The sequence below is a fragment of the Mirounga angustirostris genome, unplaced genomic scaffold (genome assembly GCF_029215605.1).
Source record: "Mirounga angustirostris isolate CCGP_5_RB_7025 unplaced genomic scaffold, mMirAng1.0.hap1 SCAF_12, whole genome shotgun sequence".
Lineage (NCBI taxonomy): Eukaryota > Metazoa > Chordata > Mammalia > Carnivora > Phocidae > Mirounga > Mirounga angustirostris.
This window is the reverse complement of record NW_026991720.1, coordinates 75720012-75742877: the sequence shown is the minus strand read 5'-3', so window position 1 is coordinate 75742877 and position 22866 is coordinate 75720012. Positions and strand designations below refer to the sequence as shown.

The 22866-nt window shown below is 44.3% G+C and overlaps 1 long non-coding RNA gene across 1 annotated transcript in view; it reads right to left on the bottom strand.

The window, feature by feature from the left end:
* Positions 1-5686: 5686 nt before the first annotated feature.
* LOC123835619 (uncharacterized) overlaps positions 5687-22866 on the bottom strand; it is a 42026-nt gene continuing 24846 nt past the window's right edge. Inside the window, exons 4-5 of the long non-coding RNA XR_010406549.1 lie at positions 16769-16802; positions 5687-14694 (exon numbers count right to left, since the gene is read on the bottom strand). This is a non-coding gene — a long non-coding RNA (uncharacterized LOC123835619). The remainder of the gene's footprint in view (positions 14695-16768; positions 16803-22866) is intronic.

The window sequence follows — 22866 nt, the reverse complement described above, 5'->3', positions numbered from 1 at the left end:
CACACTTATGGTCCAGGGAGAGGGCAGAAGAATGAAATGACAAGGAAATAAAGAAAAAACACCAAATGACTATGCCCCTTCCTTTCCCTCTCAGGGCAGAATGCCTAGACAGAGTGGGGAAATGGAGACACAGTAGAAATATCCAGATGGATGAGGGGGGATCCCAAGAATGTCAGTTGGGAGTCAGGAGTGGCTAGGAGCATGCTTCCCCAGGAGAGCAGATGCTGTGGTATGACCCCTGGTTCCCCCCTTCTCCAAGACTAATGCACTCATTTCCCTAGGTGGTGACAATATTGATGTTTGACAGTTCACAGCTAAATATTTCTCAGGAAACTGCTTTCAGCTGAAGAGCACCTCACTGCCCAAGGGAATGGCTCTGGGGGTCAGGTGGGCAGGGAGCAATTCTCATCCAGTGACTGGGCAGTGCAGGCTAATACCGATCTAATACTGGTTAATAGAGGGTTCCTAGCCTCCTTGCCTTAATTCAGGACACCTTGATGGTTTATTTCAGCTTCAAAGCTTCCCTACAGGATTGGCTGAGACTCTGTGGCATTCCCTCATACTTCCATCCTGCTTTGATCATTCTTCCACTGCTTCCACCCAGCTGTAGATTCTGGGAGCCCTCCTCAACAAACCTCTACATGCAAATCTCCATCTCAGAGTGTGTCTCCTGGAAATCTTACCTGCAACACTTGAAAGAATTTATGTCCCTGTTGGAGTGCCACATACAGCTTCATCTAGCATGATGCAGAAGCAGTCACGCTGCATTGGTGAGGGATGCCAAGTGAGCCTGAAGCAGGACTCACATCTCCTACAGCCCCCACACACAAGGGATGCAGGGGACCCAGTGGTTTCTGCTCACTCTAATAAAGGGACACGAATTCTGAGAGCCAGAGGACCAGCAAAAGCTTGGGATTGCAAAGCCACAATATGTGGAGATTTTACCTCTAGAAATATATGTCTAGGACTGGAATATATGCCAGCATAGTGTTCAAACGACCACACAGGCATTTCAGCAAATACTGGTCTAGGAAGAAAACTAAAATGGTCACTCCACAGCAGAGATTAGCTAAAATCCACAGGCCCCTGTAACCTCCTACAATCATGTGGTCACATAAGCCTCATCCTCAAATACAACCAGATGCCATTTTAGAAAGATAGAGAAGGGGTGCCTGAGTGGCTCAGATGGTTAAGCATCTGTCTTTGGCTCAGGTCATGATCCCAGGGTCCTGGGATTGAGTCCCGCATTGGGCTCCCTCCTCAGTGGGGAGCCTGCTTCTCCCTCTCCTACTCCCCCTGCTCGTGCTTTCTCCCTCTGTCAAATAAATAAATAAAATCTTTTAAAAAAAAGATAGAGAAGAAGGGGGAATCAATTTTACATCTAAGAATCTGAATCATTCAGAAAAGAATATTTAAACCAGGAGATATTATATACTGGCAAATTTGAAGTTTATGTCTCACCCCTTCCTCCCCAACTTCTGCCATCAGAAAGTATAAGAAACTTGAAGGCTACATTCCCCTGGCACATTTGTATTAGTACATTTGCAACCATTGGTAAATATAGGTCCATAGCAATTCCATAGAGAAAAATTCTAGTTTTTAAACCCTAATGCTGTGAATGATAGTACAGCTACAAAGGACTAGAACTTACATGGGTGGTTTGGAAGTCCTCTAATCCAATAACATGAATTTTCAATTGACTAGATTAACAACTCACTAATAACTGAGATTTCCTTATCTTTGAATCCCCCCAGTGACTAGCATAGCATATGATGAATAAATATTTGAATATCATTTACTATCAGCATATTACCGATTTTGGATCTTATAGCTCCATTCTGTGTCTTAAAGACTTAGAAGTCTTTTGATTTTCAAAACCTTTTGATAATGTAAAAATATCTGTAGGAGCATCATTTTTTTTAGCTCCTATTACAATATGCCTTATCAGGATTTGCTTAGGACAAGGAGTAAGAAAAGAGAGCGGAGTTCTGGGAAGGAAGGAATAGGACTCAGGGAGGGTGAGGGGGTATAGAAAGGCCAAACAAATTCATTTGTGGGTTCACAATTTGCCTCAGGCCAGCCCTGAAAAGGGGCATGCAAGAATAGTAATTTTATCCCCAAAACATATTTTATACTGCGACAGCTGAAGTAGTGAACTAGTATGACTGAGAAATAGCAACATGAAAACAAAATCTCCCCAATGATTCTGTTCCATTTCAGACATTATCTACTCTTTTGAGTGAACATGTTTGTGGTAGGCAGAATAATGCACCCACCGGAAAGATGCCCACATCCTAATCCCCAGAACCTGTGAACATGCTACCTCACATACCCAATGGGACTTTTAGCTGGGCTTAAGCTATGATTAAATTAAGGATCTTGACCTGGGAGACTTTACCATGGATTATCGACGGTGGGCCCAATGTAATCACGAGGGACCTTAAATGTGGGAGGAGCCCAGCGTGTCGGTGTCAGAGTAATGTGACATGAGAAAGATGGCACATGTCATTGCTCGCTCTGCAGACAGAAATGGAATGAAGTGGAAACTGGAAAAAGCCAGAAAACAGACACTCCCTTAAGGTCTCCAGAAAAGAACACAGCCCTGCAGTCTCACCTTGATTTCCGTCTAGTGAGAACCATTTCGGACTTCTGACCTCCAAAAATTATAAGCTAATAGATGTGTGCCACTTTAAGCCACTAAACTTGAGGTGATTTATTTTAGCAGCTATGAACACTAATACAGTGTTCATTGGAGTGGAGGGAACCAAAACTGAAGGAAGAATCAAATCACTATTCAATCAGCATATTTGTTTAATCACTTGAGAAAGGCGTTGGAGTGGGTCTTCAGACTGACACAGTACCCATTGTCCCTCCATCAGGAAGCATTCTCACATGGAGTTTTTCTGGAAGACAAATCTGACCAAGAAGCCGTGATGGAGTTCCACAGGGAAGACAGAAGCTACACAAGGGCATGCGTCATAGCAGCAATAAAATGGAGAAGGATCCTAGGGGCTTTTTATGTTTCTATTTCCCTGAGAGATTTTTAAAATATGAATGGTGAAAAGGAACACAGCAGTAAATATGCAGGCTGGTGGGATAATGAAAAAAATCAGTCATCTCAAAACAACTTCATCTCCAGGATGACTTCAGCAATTTAGGAAATAATGGCCTGTCCTGGTTATGAGTGTGTTTTTTGACTTGTGGAAAATACATGCTATCTTACATTCCTCAAGGAAAAAAGAGGCAGGTGACAGCTAATTATTTATTGACTAAATATTCTATAAATATTACATATGAGGCTAAGCTAGAAACAACCAGAAAATAATGAATGTATACATTTACTCTTTGTATTTATTTAACATTTTTCAATGAAAATTGATGCTCATGAAGAACCCAAATTAACAATTAACAATGGTTGTCTTTAGGTGGTTGGTCTACAGAGTTATATTGAAAGAGGGTTTGGGGTTTTTTTTTTAATATAGTGAATGTTGGGGTTCCTGGGTAGCTTTGTCAGTTGGGCATCTGACTCTTGGTTTTGGCTCAGGTCATGATCTCAGGGTTGTGAAATCAAGCCCCACATAGGGCGCCACACTCCGTGGGGAGTCTGCTTGAGATTCTCTCACTTTTCCTCTCCCTCTGCTCCTCCCCTGCTCTCTCTCTCAAATAAATAAATCTTTAAAAATATTTACAGTGAAGTACTATATGCTGGCTAACTGAACACAATAAATATATATATGTACATATATATATATAGTGAAAGTTAGCAATTATAAAAGTAAAGTTACCTCTTAATCATCAGGAGGCAACTTTGCATTGTACCAGTGACCTGTAAAAGGTCTCTCTGGTAATTATACATTCACCTGTGAAAGGGAGACCGGGACACCTGGGTGGCTCAGTCAGTCAAGCATCTGACTCTTGATCTCAGCTCAGGTCTTGATCTCATGGTTGTGAGTTCAAGCCCCATGTTGGGCTCCATACTGGGATGGAGCCTACTTTTAAAGTGGTGGGGGGGCTGCCTGGGTGGCTCAGTTGGTTGAGCCTCCAACACTTGATTTCAGCTCAGGTCATGATCTAGGGTTGAGGGATTGAGCCCTGCATTAGGCTCCATGCTCAACATGGAGTCTGCTTGAGATTCTCTCTTCCTCTGCCCTTCTCCCTGCTCATACTCTCTCTCTCTACCAAATAAATAAATAAAATCTTAAATAAGTTAATTAAATAAAATTTTAAAATTAAAAAAGGGGGAGACCAAGTGGCCCACCTTCTTTAGGAGTCAGTCATTCTATTCAGTCTTCTGGAAAAACTGCCCCATCTTTCCTAGTGACTGAAGAAATCATAGATGATTTAAATTGACAAATAATCTATAAACATGAAAACACAATATTATCAAATTTATGCTGACAAAAGGAAGAGTGATCACATGAAACTTAAGCTTTATCTGCAGTGTTTTTATTTTTAGAGCAGGGGTAGGCAAACTTTTTCCATCAAGGGCCAGATAGTAAACTTTTCAGGCTTTGTAGGTCGTAAGATCTCCTACACTGTTCGGCCCTGCCTTTGTAGCCAGATAGCAGCATAAATGTGCATGCAGCTGCTACTGTAATGGACTGCCATGTTTGGTTTTGCATGTCTCATTACTTTCTCCCCGTAAGTCATATGTGAGGAAGAGAACAAGTATGCATGAATGTATACATGTAAAACCAAAGTGACCTTGAGTCTTGAAATATATATCAGAACAGGATTGATGGATTTGGACCTAATGAAGCTTAATGAAGCGGTCTCAGACTGGAAGTCAAGAGATACACGTTCTGGTTCTACTTCTTTTTTTTTTTTTTTTTTAAGATTTTATTTATTTATTTGACAGAGAGAGAGATAGCGAGAGAGGGAACACAAGCAGGGGGAGTGGGAGAGGGAGAAGCAGGCTTCCCGCCGAGCAGGGAGCCCGATGTGGGGCTCGATCCCAGGACCCTGGGACCATGACCTGAGCTGAAGGCAGACGCTTAACGACTGAGCCACCCAGGCACCCCTGGTTCTACTTCTGCTCCCAACAAACTTAAATTTGAGAGACCTCACTGTCTTCCTGCGTAAAGAGAGTCAAAGCATTTCTGATGCCATTATCCCTAGCCTCCAGAGAACTGCTACCACAGTCATGCAGTTTTTTAATAGATGCTGGAGCTCCTCTCACTAATGTATCTCTCAATGCCTAAGTAAAGGAAGTCATCCCTGGGCCCTCTCTAGTATTATAGTGAAGGCGGTGGAGCAGCGTGAGGCTGCCTATGATTAATCTACTCCGAAGTTTGCAACTCTCCAAACCTTTGGATTTCTTTCTCAACATTACTCCCAGAAACTCTGACATCTCAACTTCACTGAATGCAGACAACCAATGAGCCCAACTGTCAGCCAATCGACCAAGCAAACTGTTACAGCCACTTTCAGCTGCCTAACCTAATACATTGAATCCAGACTTTCTGTGAACTTATATCAATAAATTTAGCTTAACCCAATGTTATATTCCATCCATCTTAATCTAACAACCAGAAAACCCATTCCCACATAAATTCACCATGTTTCTGGGCACCTGGGTGGCTCAGTTGGTTAAGCGACTGCCTTCGGCTCAGGTCATGATCCTGGAGTCCCGGGATCGAGTCCCGCATCGGGCTCCCTGCTCAGCAGGGAGTCTGCTTCTCCCTCTGACCCTCCTCCCTCTCATGCTCTCTGTCTCTCATTCTCTCTCTCTCAAATAAATAAATAAAATCTTTAAAAAAAAAATTCACCATGTTTCTGCTAATTCGTAATAACAAAATTTTGTAATTATTTTGAGCATAACTATACCATCTTGACTCATACCTTGTACTTGTTCTGACTCAAGTTATAGAAGCCCTGAGAGGCGGTGTTGATAGGTGTTGACAAGGTGAGGCAGGAGGAGCTGATTTTGCTGGCAAGGGAGTCTCAGAAAAACTCGAGGGTTCAATACTCTCAGCTTTGAGTTCACACAGATACCCCATTCCAGGTCTCACTCCTTCCCAATCTTTCCAGTAAGAAGTTGGCAGGTGATAAATCCAACTGGTATGGTAATTCTGCAACCTACCCAATTAAATTATGGACTAATCTGCAGTAAAGTCAGCTCAGTGGCTACAGAAAATAAGAGATTCTTTTGGGGCTGCTACAGAACCTGATTATCCAACAGTGTCTTTAGTTGAAAGTTTAAAGGCCTGAAGTTTGTCATTTTTCTCTCAGTCAACTCACCAGTGCAATCAAAAGCAGTTACCCTACCTTCTAGTGTTTGCAGTTTTCATTCCTACCAAAAAATAAAATAAAATAAAAAATAAAAAAATATGACAGTTACTTGGTCTCCAAGGCATTTGCTTCAACAAACACTTCATCACAATCAACCACAGAGATCATTTACTTAATCATAATACCAATGCATGTCATGGATTATTAGTAACTTTTTTTTTTTTTTTTTTTTTGCCAAGGAGTTAAGCTGTGTATTTAAGGCCAAGAATATAACTGAACCACCAGAATTCTATCTTTTAAAGATATGTTTCCTGGGACTGATAAGGAAAATCTGTGTCCTAAGATGGTCGACCAAGCCAGCGAGAGTCCCAGCCCTTGCCCTGGGGCTCTTCCGGGTTCTCCCTGCTCTGCTTCCCATGCGCACCAATCCGGGTTCTTCTCCCTGCCCTGCTTCGTGCACATGCCAAAAGTGCCAAGTATGCAGAAGTAGAAGTGTATAAATTGCCCCCTTTGTTTGTGCTCTCCTCTGAGCCTGCTGGCATTAAATAAACCTCCTATCCTCCAAGATCTCCGAGTGCTGCTGGTTCTTCCATCGGGCAATCCAGTCCAGGTTCCCTAACATCTGGTTCCCTGACTGAGAAACCCAACCACGCTGGCCCATTGTTGCCACCAGTTTGGGGGCAACAGCGGGGCAGTGACACAACGAGAGATCATAACAGAGAAGGTGCACCCTGCCTAATTTTCGCCACTCTCCCACCCCTGTCGCCTCAGGCCGGCCCTGCTCCGCTGTTCCCACTGGACTCGAGGCGACTTGACAGGTGAGGACCTGGTCCTAATGTCAGATTCTGGCAAGGCCTGGGGCTCCAGGACCCAGACAGGCCCACCTCCACTGGGGTGGAAGAGGAGCCTGATCACCTCCCAGAGACCTCTTGGACGTCTCACAGCTAGGGATTCCCAGGGAGGGAATGTATTAACTTCTGGAGTGTGAATGTGTGAGTGGATGTGCAGTCCGACCTGGCTTGCTCAAGTGGGCTGATTCTGTGACTCCACGGAGAGGCACCCTTAAGGTCCCCAGAAGCCTATGGAGTCTGAGTGGGTCCATCTGCGATTCTGTGGTGAATGGCATACAGTCTATGGCAGCATCAGAATAGTTTCCAATTATAAGTCACAACTCTGAGACCACTATGGCTAAGCCTCACCTAAGCTCCTTTGGGACATGGCCAGATGGGCATCTGATTGGTCTCCTCATCTCAAGAGGCACCACCCCCTTTGTCTGTCTCTGTGCCACCGCATACAGGGACATCACCAGGGGTCAGGACAGAGTAAACCTATGGTTCTAGAGACCATGATCAAAAATTTCAAGAAGGGGTTTTCAGGAGACTATGGAGTCAGGATGAACCCCGGAAAGTTGAGAACCCTATGCAAATTGGAATGGCCCACCTTTGATGTCGGGTGGCCTTCAGAAGGGACATTAGATGTCCCAACGATTCATCAAGTATGGTGAGTCATAACAGGAGGACCAGGACACCCTGACCAGTTTCCGTACATTGACTCCTGGCTAGGAATTGCTCAGACCCTCCCCTCCTGGGTGCGATTTGCTTGCAATAGATAGGGACAGGCCAGGGTCTTAATCGCCTCATCCAAACGACCTAAAGAAAATCAGCAAAAGCGCCAGTCTCCACAAATCCTAGCCGGAGATCCCGAGGACAAACTGACCCTGCCCCCACTGTACATACCCCCCAAGACCATCTACACCTGGCCCTTCAGCTCCAGACACTCCGCCGCCATCGGTTTCACCAGTGCCCCCAGGCCCAGAAGATCCACCGGCACTCCTAGACCCAAAAGATCCACTTTCTCCAGGACCAGCAGCCAGGCTGTGCCCCAGACTGGGCGCAAGCATCCTCCAAATGCCAGTACAAGAGATGCAGAAACCCGAGAGTCACGATGAAGATGGGATGGCCCAACCTGGCTATTCTGTGATGTATTATCTGACCTCCTCGACTGGAAACATAACACCCCATCCTACTCTGAGAAACCACAGGCTATGGTAGACCTCATAGGCCTTACGGGAATGGACTCAGACTAAGGGGGACCTGGCTCTTTCCTCCTTGGCCCCCATGAGCCTGCGGTCAGAATGAAGGTGGGGGGCCAACCAGTGACTTTTATGGTTGATACTGGGGCCAAGTACTCTGTTGTCACCTCCCCACCTTCCTAGTGGTCCCTTTCAGCAAAAGGACTGTGACTATCCTTGGGGCCACCAGGACGCAGGCAGTACAACAGCCCTTTTGCCAGGCTCACCAGTGTGAACTCTGGGGCCACAAGGTCCGACATGAATTCCTTTATCTGCCTGATTGCCCCATCCCCCTCCTGGGCCAAGACATACTCTCCAAGCTTAGGGCTCAGATAACTTTTGAGCCCACTGGACACACTAGCCTCCGATTGAACCCAAGGCAATAGGAGATGGGATCTCTAATACCAGCAATTACCACACCAAGGGAAGAAGAATGGAGGCTATTCTCTGCCTAGGCCCAACCGAGCAGCCCACCAGAGTTCAGACTCGCCTTCCCTTCAGTATGGGCTGAAAACAACCCACCTGGACTAGCCCGGAATCGGGCCCCTATCATTGTTGAAGTGATCCCAGGAGCCCAACCTCAGAGCCAAAAGCAATACCCCCTTCCACAGGAAGCTAAGATCGGCATCCAAGAACATCTGGCCAAACTCAAAGAAGCAAGTATTCTAGTCAAGTGCCAGTCAGCTTGGAATACCCCACTCCTGCCAGTCAAGAAGCCAGGAGGGGGTTACCGACCAGTTCAAGACCTTCAGGCCATCAACAAGGTGACCATCTCTCTGTACCCAGTGGCTCCGAATCCATACACCCTCCTCAGCCAAATCCCAGGGTCAGCCAGATGGTTCACTTGCCTAGATTTGAAGGATGCCTCCTTCTGCCTCCGCTTAGCTCCCCAGAGCCAGCCGCTGTTTGCCTTTGAATGGTCTGAACCTGATACAGGATGCCAGATGCAACTGACTTGGACGCACCTCCTGCAGGGGTTTAAAAACTCACCAACCCTCTCTGGTGAAGCCCTGGCCGCAGACCTTGCCAGCTTCCCAAGAAAGGCCACACGATGCACCCTCCTCCAGTATGTGGATGACCTCCTCCTCACCAGTGACACACAAGAAGACTGCACAAAAGGCACAAAGGTCCTCCTACAGCTCCTGTCAGACTCAGGCTACTGAGCCTCATGGAAGAAGGCACAAATCTGCCAACAACAGGTCTGATACCTTAGGTTCCTCCTCACCCAAGGGAAAAGAGAACTAGGGCCGGAGAGGAAAAGGGTCATCATCTCCCTGCCACAGCCCCAGATAAAAAGGGGCCTATGAGAATTCCTGGGGGCTGCAGGATTCTGCCACATCTGGATCCCTGGGTTTTCAGCAATAGCAAGACCCCTTTATGATCTCTTAGGGGGACCAGATTGAGAACCCCTTGCCTGGACTGAGGAAGCAGAAACTGCTTTCACAGAGATAAAGATCGCCCCGGGGCAGGCTCCTGCCCTGGGCCTACTAGATGTAGAAAAACCCTGCAATCTCTTTGTGCATGAAAAGGAAAAAAGGAGACAATCCCATAGCTCGGGGAAATCATCTGGCAGATGAGGCAGCCAAGACCACAGCCAGTGAGGACATGGACAGAGCCCCTTCCCTCACCATGGCCCTGACACCCCTGGAAGAAGTCTCTCCACCTAGTTACACTAAAAAGGAAAAGAATGGGCCATGGCTGAGGGGGCCACCCTGACTGAAAAGGGATGGTGGATGATGCCAGATGGGCGCATCTTTGTTCCAACAGCAACTGGAGGGCATCTAGTCAAGGGACACCACCGACTCACTCATCTGGGACAAACTGCATTAGAGGCCCTTCTCAAGAAGCACTACGACATCAGTCAGAGGCTGGCACTATGCCGAGCAATGAGTGAATGGTGCATAACATGTGCTAAAAATAATAGTCTGCACCACGGCCCCCACCAGGTGTCCAGAGGATGGGAGCAGCCCCCTTTGAAGATCTAGAGGTAGACTTCACAGATGTGCAGCTGAGCAGGGGTTCAGATATCTTCTAGTAATAGTGTGCACATACTCTGGGTGGGTCGAAGCCTTCCCGACTAGGATGGAGCAAAGCCGGGAAGTAGCTAAAGTCCTCTTGCAGGAGATCGTGCCCTGGTTCAGCCTGTCATTAACAATCCATAGTGACAATGGACCCGCATTTGTAGCAGACATTGTACAGTCTTGACCAAATCTCTCAACACCACCTGGAGACTCCACACCACTTTCCAGCCCCAAAGTTTAGGGAAAAATAGAGTGAATGAGTCACACCCTAAAGGTAACTGTAGCAAAGTTTTGTCAGGAGACTAACCTCCCATGGCTGGGTCTGCTACCCCTATCTCTCCTGCGTGCTCGCTGCACACCTGGGACATCAGGTTTCTCCCCATTTGAATTAATATATGGACGGCCTCCCCCGTGCTTGGGAAGCCTTCCAGGAAATTTGCATCAGGTTGGAGATAAGGTGATAAAGGAGCAGCTTCAGGCCCTGGGGACCACCCTAAATAAATTACAAAAGTACACCATTGAGAGGGCCCCAATCTCCCTAGGGTCTCAGGTACACTCCTCCCAGACAGGGGACTCTGTTTGGGTCAAAGATTGGAAGAAAGACTCCCTCAGACTGCAGTGGACAGGGCCCCACACTGTTGTTCTAACTGCCCCTACTGCCCTCAAGGTCTCAGGTGTCACCCATGGGTCCGCGCCAGTGGAGAGTCCAGCCAGACCTCACGAACCCACTCCAGCTTCACCTTCGATGAGACCCCACTGATTGATGGACACCTGCTCACTGTGGTCCCTGGCTCTCATCCGTGTGATTTCCCTCATCTTGGGAGTCAGACTCTACACTGTTGCCCCTCCTGACTGGACTTTCCCCCAGAGGCTTACTATTGTCATTGCTAATTGGGTGTCCCTAGGGTGTATTACTGCACTCACTTGTCCACGGGTTTCATTTGCTGATGGGTTAGCCAAAATGGCTCCCTCTACCTAAGGTCATAGATGCCACTTTTACTGGCCCTCTGCTGTCTACTCCTGAGTGCATTTCACTATGGTTTTCCTGGCCCCAGTCAGTCCCGGTCTTCTGCTACCTGGTGTGCTGTTCCTCCTCACTGCCTCTGGCTTGCCCGGCCAGGCAAGGAGGGCAGACTCTCGTATCACCATCACTGGCAAATGGACATTCCAGCTTATCCCCCTCAATCCTGCACGAGCGCCCACGCTGACTTCTTCCACTTGGGATGGACACACACCAAAGGTTAACCTCCATTTTGATGGATGCCAACTTCTTGATACCTCCTGGGAACCTCACAGATGGTGTTGCTACCATGGCCCTCACTCTGGTTACTGGCTGGTAGATATCTACATCTGTGGGGGCCCTATGCCTCAACAGCCAAACACCTGCCCTCAATTCTGCTTGCAGAGGGGAACTCTCTTCTTCTTCACATGGGGATGTGAGTCATGGGTGGCGACTTGGCTGGGAATGGAATGATGGTCCACCAGGACGTGGCACCTCAAACAGTGCAGTGACATCCGGATTTCCTTGTCATGCAATACCACCCCATCCTCTTGCTCTAACAATCACTGTATACCACTCACCCTCTCAGTCTTAGAACCCAATGTCACATCATGGGCTACAGGAATCATTCTCCTGTTGGGCCAATATCACCCTATGGGAACCGACCCCATGGCCAAATTTATGATTAAGTCCATGTTCACTCCAAGCCTTACAGTCAACCCCCAGAGTCAGACAGGAAATAACTTGCCCTGGCGCATCCCTGGGTCCCCCATCCACATGCAGCAAGCATCTATAGCACAACTGTTAGGTATGATTAACGCCTCCCACCAAGTGCTTAACCACTCAAATCCACCCCTAGCGTCTGACAGCTGGATCTGTATAAAGCCCAGTCCCGTCCAATACCTAGGTGTCATCCTCAACCAATCTACCATGTCACCTCCCACCTCGGCACCAGGGACCTCAGATTATTCCTTTCTGGCTCCGGTACTGCTATATGGCAACTCTTCCTCTCCCATCACAGGCCACAGTTGGGTCTGTGCACCTAAGAACACTTTTCTGGCTTGTGATCAAGGTGTATACATCTGCATTACCCCATGCGACCAATCATGCACACTTGTCAGTCTCTTACCTGATCTTTCAGTCCTCCCCCAGAGCGATGCCCCACTCATATGGAGACCTCCTAGCCGCCCTCAGCGCTCTCCCGTGGCCATCCCTCTTATTGTGAGCCTGCTGACTGCATTAGGTGTTGCACTCAGCGCCACTGGTGTCGGGATGTCTCAGGTTCAGTACCAGGGGTTAACTCAACAACTCATGGCGGATTTTTCTGCCCTCACTCAGTCGGCCCTGGCCCTGCAGTGCCAACTAGATTCACTGGCCTTGGTGGTCCTCCAAAGCAGGCATGGGCTCGACTTGCTCACGGCTGCGCAAGGGGGGGGGGGGCTCTGCCTCTTCTTACAGGAGGAATGTTGTTTCTATGCTACTGAGTCGGGGTGGTCCAAGAAACTCTGATCCAATTACAGGAATGAGTACATCGCCGGTGGGAATCACTCCAGCAGACAACAAGAGGGAATACCCTCTCACAATGGTTCCCTTGGTTCACCCCCCTAATCGGCCCCCTTCTATTGCTTCTCCTCATAGTAGCATTTGGTCCTTGTATTCTTAATGCCCTTACTAGGTTTATCACTACTCAAATTGCTAAAATCAGACTCCAGTTGCTCCTTACACACTATCGCCACTTAGAAGATGAAAATGATGCCCTCTAAAGTAGGTGTTTAAAGGGGCATCAGGGGCGACTGATAAGGAAAATCGGTGTCTTAAGATGGCTGACAGAGCCAACGGAAGAGTCCCAGTCCTTGCCCCGGGGCTCTTCTGGGTTCTTCTCCCCGCTCTGCTTCCCGTGGGCACCAATCCAGGTTCTTCTCCCTGCCCCGCTTCGCGCACGTGCCAAAAGTGCCAAGTATGCGGAAGTAGAAGTGTATAAATTGCCCCCTTTGTTTGTGCTCAGGGCTCAGACCTTTGGAGACCACTCTCCTCTGAACCCACCGGCGTTAAATAAACCTCCTATCCTCCAAGATCTCCGAGTGCCACTTGGTTCTTCTGTCAGGTGATCCAGTCCAGGTTCCATAACAGGACCATTCCTATTATTACATATTAGGGTCTAGCTGGGAAGGGAATTAAATATAAGGAATTGGTTACATAGGTGTTTGTGGGCCAAAAGACCAAAATAGAAACACTGAGGTAATGCAGAGATCCTAAGTGCAGCTACCAGATCTTAGGCCAGGGGAATACAAAGAGTTTAGATTATGAGAGCCTAGAAGCTCAAAGGAGGGAGACCTGGTTGCTCCAGGTATCTCTGAGGAGACACACAAGCAAAGTACTACAAGAAGCTGGGGACTGGAACAAAATGCTAATGTAGGGGCCTTACTAATAGAAATAACAAGCAAGCAGGATGAAAATCCCTTCTCTCCTCTTCCTGACTCCCAAATCCTTTGTAGGACCTGCTACTTGAGGAGCCTAACAGGCAAAGAATTCTGGGAACTGTAGTTTGCAAAGTCTAAGCTACATCACCACAGAGCCGCAGAGAGAAGGCTAAATTTAGAGTGAAATAATAATAGCTCAGTCGCTGGTACTCTGCCATGTCCCAAGGGAGGACTCCTATTAATCCACTCAGAAGACCGAAGTATTCAAAACCAAATGCCAATGTAGTATTATACAATAAAAAATAATTACCACAAAACCAGAACACTTAAAGTCAATAGGATCAGCACGTTTTCTCCCTGGAGGCAGACTTCCATGAGGGTAAACAAAAAGTTTTGACCCTTAGTTCCAATTCAGCCTATACACTTTGAGCTTTAGATTATGTGTAAACACTAACAGCCTCCATGACTCTGATGTCAAAATCCTAATTTATTTTCTCATTTATAATTAGTCCGTCTAAACACCACCTGAGCCTTTGCCCTCCAAAATCCAGAAAATGAAGTCTACCACTTCTTCAGTTCTTCAGGTTCCCTGGGAATCTCTCCTTGTATTTAACAGAAAAAAAAAAATTATTTTCCCCAAATTATGTGGCCAGACTAGTCAGGACTCTTTCTGGCTACAAATTACAAAAACTTAACTCAAATTGGCCTAGGCAAAAAAAAGTGGAATTCAGTAGCTCATGCCAATCAGTCAGTATGTGTGTACTAGGTACACCTGTATTCAGTTCTTCAGGAGTGAAGAGATACAGTGACAAGCTCTTCCTCATTGTTCCGGCCTGTTCTGGACCTCAGGTGCCTGCTCGTGATGCTCATTAGTTTGCCTGTGACCTTATGGAAACGGATCTACCTTCTTCTCTACTCCAGTCACGTCCTCTTCCACCTACGCTCAGGTTTCTGGTTGGGTAAGATACAACATAAGTTAAGTTAAAAGAGGATTGGGGCACCTGGGTGGCTTAGTCAGTTAAGCGTTTGCCTTCAGCTGGGGTTGTGATCCCAGAGTCCTGGGATTGAGTTCCACATTAGGCTCTGTGCTCAGTGGGGAGCCTGTTTCTTCCTCTCCCTCTGTCCCTCCCCCTGCTCCTTCTCTCTCTCTCTCGTTCACTCTCTCTCTTAAATAAATAAATAAATAAATAAATAAATAAATAAATAAATAAATAAAATCTTTAAAACAAAAAAGAGACTGATAAACTGGAGAAAACTTTAGCAATACATATAACATTAACTAAGAGTTAATATCCAGATGATATCCTTAATATGAGAGCTCTTTAAATAAAACACTTTTAGGGGCACCTGGGTGGCTCAGTCTTTAAGCCTTTGGCTCAGGTCATGATCCTGGGGTCCTGGGATCAAGCCCCGCATCAGGCTTCCTGCTTGTTGGGAGGCCTGCTTCTCCCTCTCCCACTCCCCCTGCTTGTGTTCCCTCTCTTGCTCTTTCTCTGTCAAATAAATAAAATCTTAAAAAATATATAAATAAATAAAACACTTTGAAAGAGATGAACAACCCAAACGAATATATAAAGGACATGAACAGGCAATTCACAAAATAAGTGAAATTTCAAGACACCAAATTATATCCAGGAGGAGAAGGTATCTATAAACCAACGGGGAAAGCAAAATTTTGTTAATTTAACAGTGAGTATCAAATCATAAAATCTCTACATTTTTGGCCCAATAATTCCACTTCTAATCATTTAGCCTGAGGAAATCATTAGATGAGTGTACATGTATAAAGGTGTTGACTGTGATGCTTTATATAGCAGATATAAGTTTAGTGTTCTTTAAGAACACTATGAACATAGTATTACTAATTTTTTCATTTCTTTTGCCCCATGCTTTTGCTTAGCATGAAGCTGTTACTGATCCTGCTGCTATTTAAACTTTTGATATTTTTTGGCACTGATTTTTTTTTGCATTACTTTCAATTTTTAAAAATATTGCATTCAGATTCAGTTTATCTTGATTAGTCTTTTGTGTGTATGTGTGGTGCCCTTTAAACGTGCTGAGGCAAGTGCTTCATTTGCTTCACCGTCTTCCCAGCTTTGTTTAAGAGAAATGGAGATTAATATTACCCGTGTGTATTAGTTTGCTAGGGCTGGTGCCACCAAATGGATGGCTTAAAAGAAATTTATTGTATCACAGGTCTAGAATCTAGAACCCCAAGATGGGGGCACCTGGGTGGCTCAGTCAGTTAAGCATCTGCCTTTGGCTCGGGTCATGCTCTCAGGGTCCTGGGATCGAGCCCTGCATTGGGTTCCCTGCTCAACAGGAAGTCTGCTTCTCCCTCTCCCTTTGCCCCTCCCCCCTGCTCCATGGTCTCTCTCTCAAATAAATAAATAAAATCTTTAAAAATTTTTGAAGAAAAAGAAAAAAAAATAGAAGTCCAAATGAAGATGTTAGCAAGCTTGGTTCCTCCTGGGGACTGTGCTACAGAATGTGCTCCATGCTTCTCTCCCAGCTTCTGGCGATTTGCTGGAAATCTTTGGTGACCCTTAGTTTGTAGATGCATAAACTTAATCCCTGCTTTCATGTTTACATGGTGTTTTCCGTGTGTGTGTGCGTGTGTCTGTGTGTGTGTGTGTGTGTGTGTGTCTCCAAATTTCCACTTTTTATAAAGACACCTGTCATCTTGGATTAAAGGCCCACCCTACTTCAGTATGACCTCATCTTTATGAATTCCATCTGCAATCACCCTATTTCCAAATACGTTACCTTCTGAGGTACTGAGGGTTAGGACTGCAGCATGTGAATTTGGGGTTGGGGGAACACAATTAAACCTCTAACACCATGTTTAGTAAATCTTCTGTTTGCTTTAGTCTACTATCCCAGAATCTTTGCTCTGCATTCAGTAATGAGCAGGATTGATTTATAGCCTCTGGCTTCCTTTTGACCACAATTAATTCTCTATCTACCCAGAAGCAAGTGCCTTATAGGCTGAGAGATGTGTAGTACCTCTGGATTGCCTACTCACCAGTCCATTACTGCTGACTCTTAGAGCTCGGGCTCTGGAACAAAAGGAAACAAAGAAGAGTTGAAAAGCCAGTGAGCAACATGAACTGCAGGAGGTATGGGAAGTCCTAGGCACCCCCATGCCATCTCCAGTCATACACTCATCCTCTGCTCCCTATCACTCATCTACAGGCCTTTAGAAAAGAAGGAAAGCGTCATGATTTACATTTGCCCTTCTGTCTACATCACTAAAAGAAGAGTGAGCAGCTTTAGTTGAGCATCTTTATAGACATGATTTAATTTAATCATCATGACAGCTTTAGGAAGTAATACAAACGTGGAAACTGAGACTTAGAGTTCACACAGAGTAAGTGGCAGACCCAGGATTTACACCAAGATCTCCTACATCAGAGCCCTGAGACAAGGAGCTCTATTGCATGATGGATATAGACCTTTGACCTAATTCTAAGGTTCTGTCAAACCAGAGTAAAGCCATTACACAAAAGAAGACCCTCCAAATAAACCTCACTTCCAACCTTTTCTGCTGCTCATGGAGAATGGCCATGTGCTGACTTCCCACCTTCTCCCAACCACCTGGAGTAGAGGTTTGGAGCTCTCTATAGCCACACTTTGCTGAGTCAGTAACTTTCTAACAGATACTGTAACATACATCTCTTAGTAGGAAACTAGTACAGTATATACTCCCCAGTTAATGTGAACAAAGTTTTCTTAAAGGTGAGAGACAGTGGAGCTCTGGCCATAATCCTCACTCAAACTATGTTAGAGCACTGTGGGGATTCATTGTGAGCCAAAAATTATTGTGGAATTCCTCAACTGTGTTTGTGCAGAGTCTATAATCTATAGGCTTCTCCTCTTTCTTCATCAAGATCTTTGCACAGATGGTTGTTCATAAGGAGAGTTTGCTAGGATGGTATATATATGAGCAGAACTCACAAGTGTTTTTCACCCTGATATAATTTAATGTTTTAATGATGCCACTTAATGATGTGCAACAGATAGGAGAACTTGTGTCTTATGACTCATGATAATTAATTCAGGGGGTAAACAACTAAAGTACTAACTAATGTTGTCCCAAGGCCAAGCAAAAGGAAAAAAGAGGAATGGGAGAAAGAAATGCAAAGCTTGACAGATCTCAAACCACGCTGTAGTATCGTTCCCTTTTTGAACGAAAGAAACTGCAACAAAATTAAGAAGGAATAACAAACAGCCTATCTCCTTGTTATTTGTTTGTTTTATTGCCATCTTTTCATGACAACGTGAAATTAGACATGGTGACTCACAGGAAAAACTGGTCTATGTGTTAAAGGATATTCCATGCATATGCAATTATCTGTGCCATGTTGAACTGTATTAAGCTTTGTCATCATTGAAGCCTTAATGCTGTCATCCTCCACATTCCTTAGAAAGCATCATTCTAGAATTTTCAGGAAAGGAGAATGAAATGTCCACTCTTAAAGTAGTCTTCTTTCCCATCATTGTCGGCCCCTTACAGTTTTACATTACCTATTCTCTCCTTCCATTATGCCATCATCTCTTAATCTAGTTTTGGCCAAAGCATGAGAATTCTATGCCATCAAGTGAGATCACTTTACCACCGTCTGCCGTGATTTCCCAGTGCCTGTCATACTCTTTGACTCTAACCTTCCAGAGATACGTAACTTATTATTGAAATCTTGTAGTGAAAAATAATTTTGGAATCATTTTGAAGCTTTGAAATAGACCATACAACCAAAAATTAAATATAAAAATATGTCTTTGAAGTTAAAATTTACTCCAATAGAGAAGACATCTGTTCATTTTGAACTGTACTCATCCCTGCTTATTATATTATCTCTGATGGGCTATCTACAACCACACTGAAGAAATAAATATTTACTTGGAACAGTAGATCCATCCTTGGGCTATATTTTCTCAGCTCTCCTTGTTACTTACAAAGAGGGCTATGTAACTCAGTCTATATCTGTTTCCTGTAACCTTCACCTCTTTACTGCTTCCCTGCTAGCATAAAAGAGGTGTGATTATATCCAAGGTGGAATCTACTCAGTAAGAAAGTACAGGTGTACCTAGCTTAAAAAAATTTTGATAAAATAAAGTGGAAACTTACATGAAACAAAAGAATGCACTACAGAGCTTTAATTATGATTCTACTACATATGAAATAACATTTACAATTTTTCAGTTATCATTGGAAGGAATATATCTGTAATTATGGGAGCAAGGTCCTGGACCTTCAGACCCTACCACTGCCCCATCAGCAGCAAGCAAGGTAATTAGTGACCTACAAATCATTAACTGTAATATAGGTTCTTTAGAAAAAAATTACATTCATTCTTCCTGTTTGGAAGGGAAATCACTATTTTCATCTAATGAGTAAGTGTCATTTTTAAAAAATTATAAATATCTTGGTGAAAGAAGAGCAATTTTCCCAAATAGAAAATGAACAAATGCCTACAGTCACTACTAACACAACCAGCCCTTTCTCCCTAAGTATCAGGTCCTTCCAGAGTCCTCTGGAATACAACATGAACATAGACAAGACTCTGGCAGGTAGAACCTTTGGAACTATTATGCAATTCAGCCTACTGGCATGATGGGAATATGTAATGAGATGCTCAAAACCAGCTCAAAGGCACACATTCTTGCAAAGTTCATACATGAGTTAAGAACCTGTCTACATTTCATTACATATTTAAAGTTTAATACCACCCTCATTACCATTGCCATCTGCCATACTAAGCACTAGGATATAAGGAGATGGGTAGAGAAAGGGGGCTCTCACAAAGTGGTTTCCTTCTGGTTGGGGAATGAGAGGTCTCAGTCAGTGACCTAATCTTCTTTCTGAGGTGTTCTAGCATCTCATAGAGTCTTAGCCCTTAGCACAAGAAAAAGGCCCCAGATAAATAAGAATACTCCTGACATCACACCACCAGGTATGTTACTTAGATTTTTTGTGGCCTTCCCAAGATTTTGTTTAAAAAATAAAATAAAAATTATGTGAAAACAGTACAGAAAGACAAAAGGGAGAAGAACACAGACCAAGGTGGGTTCAAAATAGCCCCTATCTTCAGACTTCTGTTGCTTAAACTGAGTTCTAGCATTTCTACTTGGAAAACCTCCCTTTTTAAACTCAATCCAGATATAGAAGAGAAAATATATCTGCCACTCTACCCACCTTCTGCCAAATCCTTTCTTCTCCCTGAGGAAAGAGGAATTGCTAACCAGATTGATAAGGCTCAAAATATTCATGTGGCCACACTTAAAAGGATGAGAATTCACTGTGCATTTAAAGTGCTTAAGGCACACACAGATTCTCCCTTGGCTTTCTTCTTGGCGCTGGGTGTGTAAACAGATTTGGAATTGCCATTCGGAAAGGGGCCTTGGGGAGCCGGTCATTACTTCTCAATACCGTAACTTGTGGCTGCCCAAAGGGTGGTGATGTGACAAGACACAGACTGGGGTTGGGAACAGCTTGTGGGACGCCCTGCTTAGCTTACAGGAATGGAGCGTGTCCAGAGGTACACAGAGGTACAAAAGTCACCCTTTGAGAAACACTCAAAAACTAATGCAGATCAGTAAAACAGCCCTGGGCCACCGATGTTTCCCCTTCTCCTCTTCTCTTACTGAAAGATGAATTGGAATGCAGGGAAGCAGCCAACGCATGAGGCAGGAGTTGGTTCTGCTGGCTAGGCAGACCTGAGTCTTACCTATGAACACTCAGGGTGAGCTCATCTTATTCTCAACCACCCAGCGTAGCTGGGGGAACCACCTCCCCCTGCCTGCCTTGCACCATCCCTGGGCTAACCCTTTTAGCAACCTTTCACCACCAAAACCGTCTGTGTTCCTCATGACCTGATAACACTAGATTAACAGGACTGGTAGAGCAGAGAGGGGAACATGCAATATGATCTGCTCGAGGCCCTGTCCCCGCTACCCCACCCCCAGGACTGCCCACTTACTAGAACTAATTAGAAAAAGTACAATCAATAATGCATTAGCCAGACTTTCAAAATTTCTCATGGGTCAGCAGGCATGGGCCCTGTTAAATTTTACACTTGAGAAGTTAACTGACTCTTGCTATTATTTCAAAAGTCAGAGTAATAAGGGAAAGATTTCTTTCTTTTCCAGGAAATTCATTTAAAAATTGGCATCTCACATAGAATAATATCACTTACAGTGAGTCTGAAGCTAAAGTAAAAAGAACGATGTTTTCTAAGAACCGTCTGATTTTTGAAAATCCTCAGGTATTAATGTTAATTAATAATATCTCCCCCACCACCACCAGCAATAACAGTCACATAATATGGTGATTCTGATAAAATGATGTTCAGATATGTATGCACCTGAAATATTAAAAATTTTAAAGTAAGAGAGAAACAAAAATACTTCAAGATACAATGATTGTATTCACTGCTGCACTTTTGAAATGGCAAACTCCTGGAATCAAAAGCAAAATATCCATCAATAGGGGACTCGATAAATGAATCACAGTACATCCACAAAATAGTATTTCATTCTGCCCTTTGCTTTTTTATTTTCAGCTAAATTTTATATCCTGAAGATCTTTAAGCCATAAAAAAAAACAACGGTAGATCTATGTCTGTTTTTCTGGGAAAATCTCAAAGATACATAATTAATTTTGTTTTTAAAGATAGCATGATTCTATCGGCATAAATTTCTTTGTATGTGTGTCTTCGTGCTTGCATGCATGTGTGCGTGCGTGCGTGTGTGTGTGTATGTCTGTGTGTCCTCAGGAAGGTATATTCATTTATTCGGCAAATATGCATTATGCCCTCTTATTGGCCAGGCACTGTTCTTTTCTAGGTATTATAGGAACATAGATGAAAGAAGACAAAGTCCTTATTCTCCTGGAATTTGTGTGTGGAGGAGAAATATAATGAACAATTAAACAGATAGATACTTTTGGGGAGTGACCAGCACCATAAAGAAATAAACCACATTAATGACACATTGTATAAATAGGCTGAGGAAAGACCTGAGAGCCAGACTAAGGAGACTCTTTCAAGCAGAGAAACCATCCAATACAAGACCCTCAGACAGCACCAAGCCAGGAAGGTGAAATGGGCTAAAGGAGATGGTAGAAAAAAGTTAAAGAATCGAGCAGGGCCAGTTCATGAAGAGTCTTTTAGATCATGTGAAGGAGTTTACATTTTATTCTGTATGCAGTGGGAATCTAATGAAGCTAAGGTTAGGGGGAAGGGAGAGGCAAGCCAAAGTGACTTACATATCTTAAAAAGCACACAACACTCCCCATGCTAATCCCCAGGATGCGTTAGAAATATCTAATATTGAAAGAGAAACTCTTTCTTCATTATTTTATTTTTTTACTATGTGCATATAATATTTGAAATTCTTGACGAAAAAAAGAATGGGCTAAGAATATAGATGGAAAACTAACGCTGAGAAGATTTGTTTCTTGATTTAATGTGCAATACTTTTTTTTAATATTCAGTTAGCCAACATATAGTACATTATTAGTTTTTGATGTAGTGTTCAACGATTCATTAGTTGCATATAACACCCAACGCTCAATACTTGTTTTAAGCATACTCGGAATGCCATCAGTCCTCACCAAAATGGGCAAGAACAGTGTCATATTACCATTAACTAAGATTCCCAAGCTTCTAAACTCCCCACCAATTCGGCAGAAATTACTTTCTTAAGTTCCTCCCCATCTTCCAGCTCAATCTGAACCAATCGCTTAACCTCCCAGAACCCCAGCTTGGGATTCTGTAAAGAGAGCAATGGTATCTACCTCAGGTACAATGAGTTAACGCAGGAAGAGCTGAAACTCGAGTACATATTGAAATACTACCTGGAGAGTTAGTAAAGGATACAGACCCTCACTGAAGTAGGATAAGACTTGAACATCTGCATTGTATGCAAAGTTCCCAGGTGATTCTGACCCAAAACTGAGAACCACCACCAAGTTAATATATTTGGCCAATCTAATGCAATTCCTGGCTATGCAAGCCCTAATAAGTAAGGGTTTGCTCCTTACTCTTCCCTCTTCTGCCTGAACTACAGGCCAGTTGTCTTCCTTCCTGTGATCCTGCTCACCAACTCTTAAATTAACAAAAT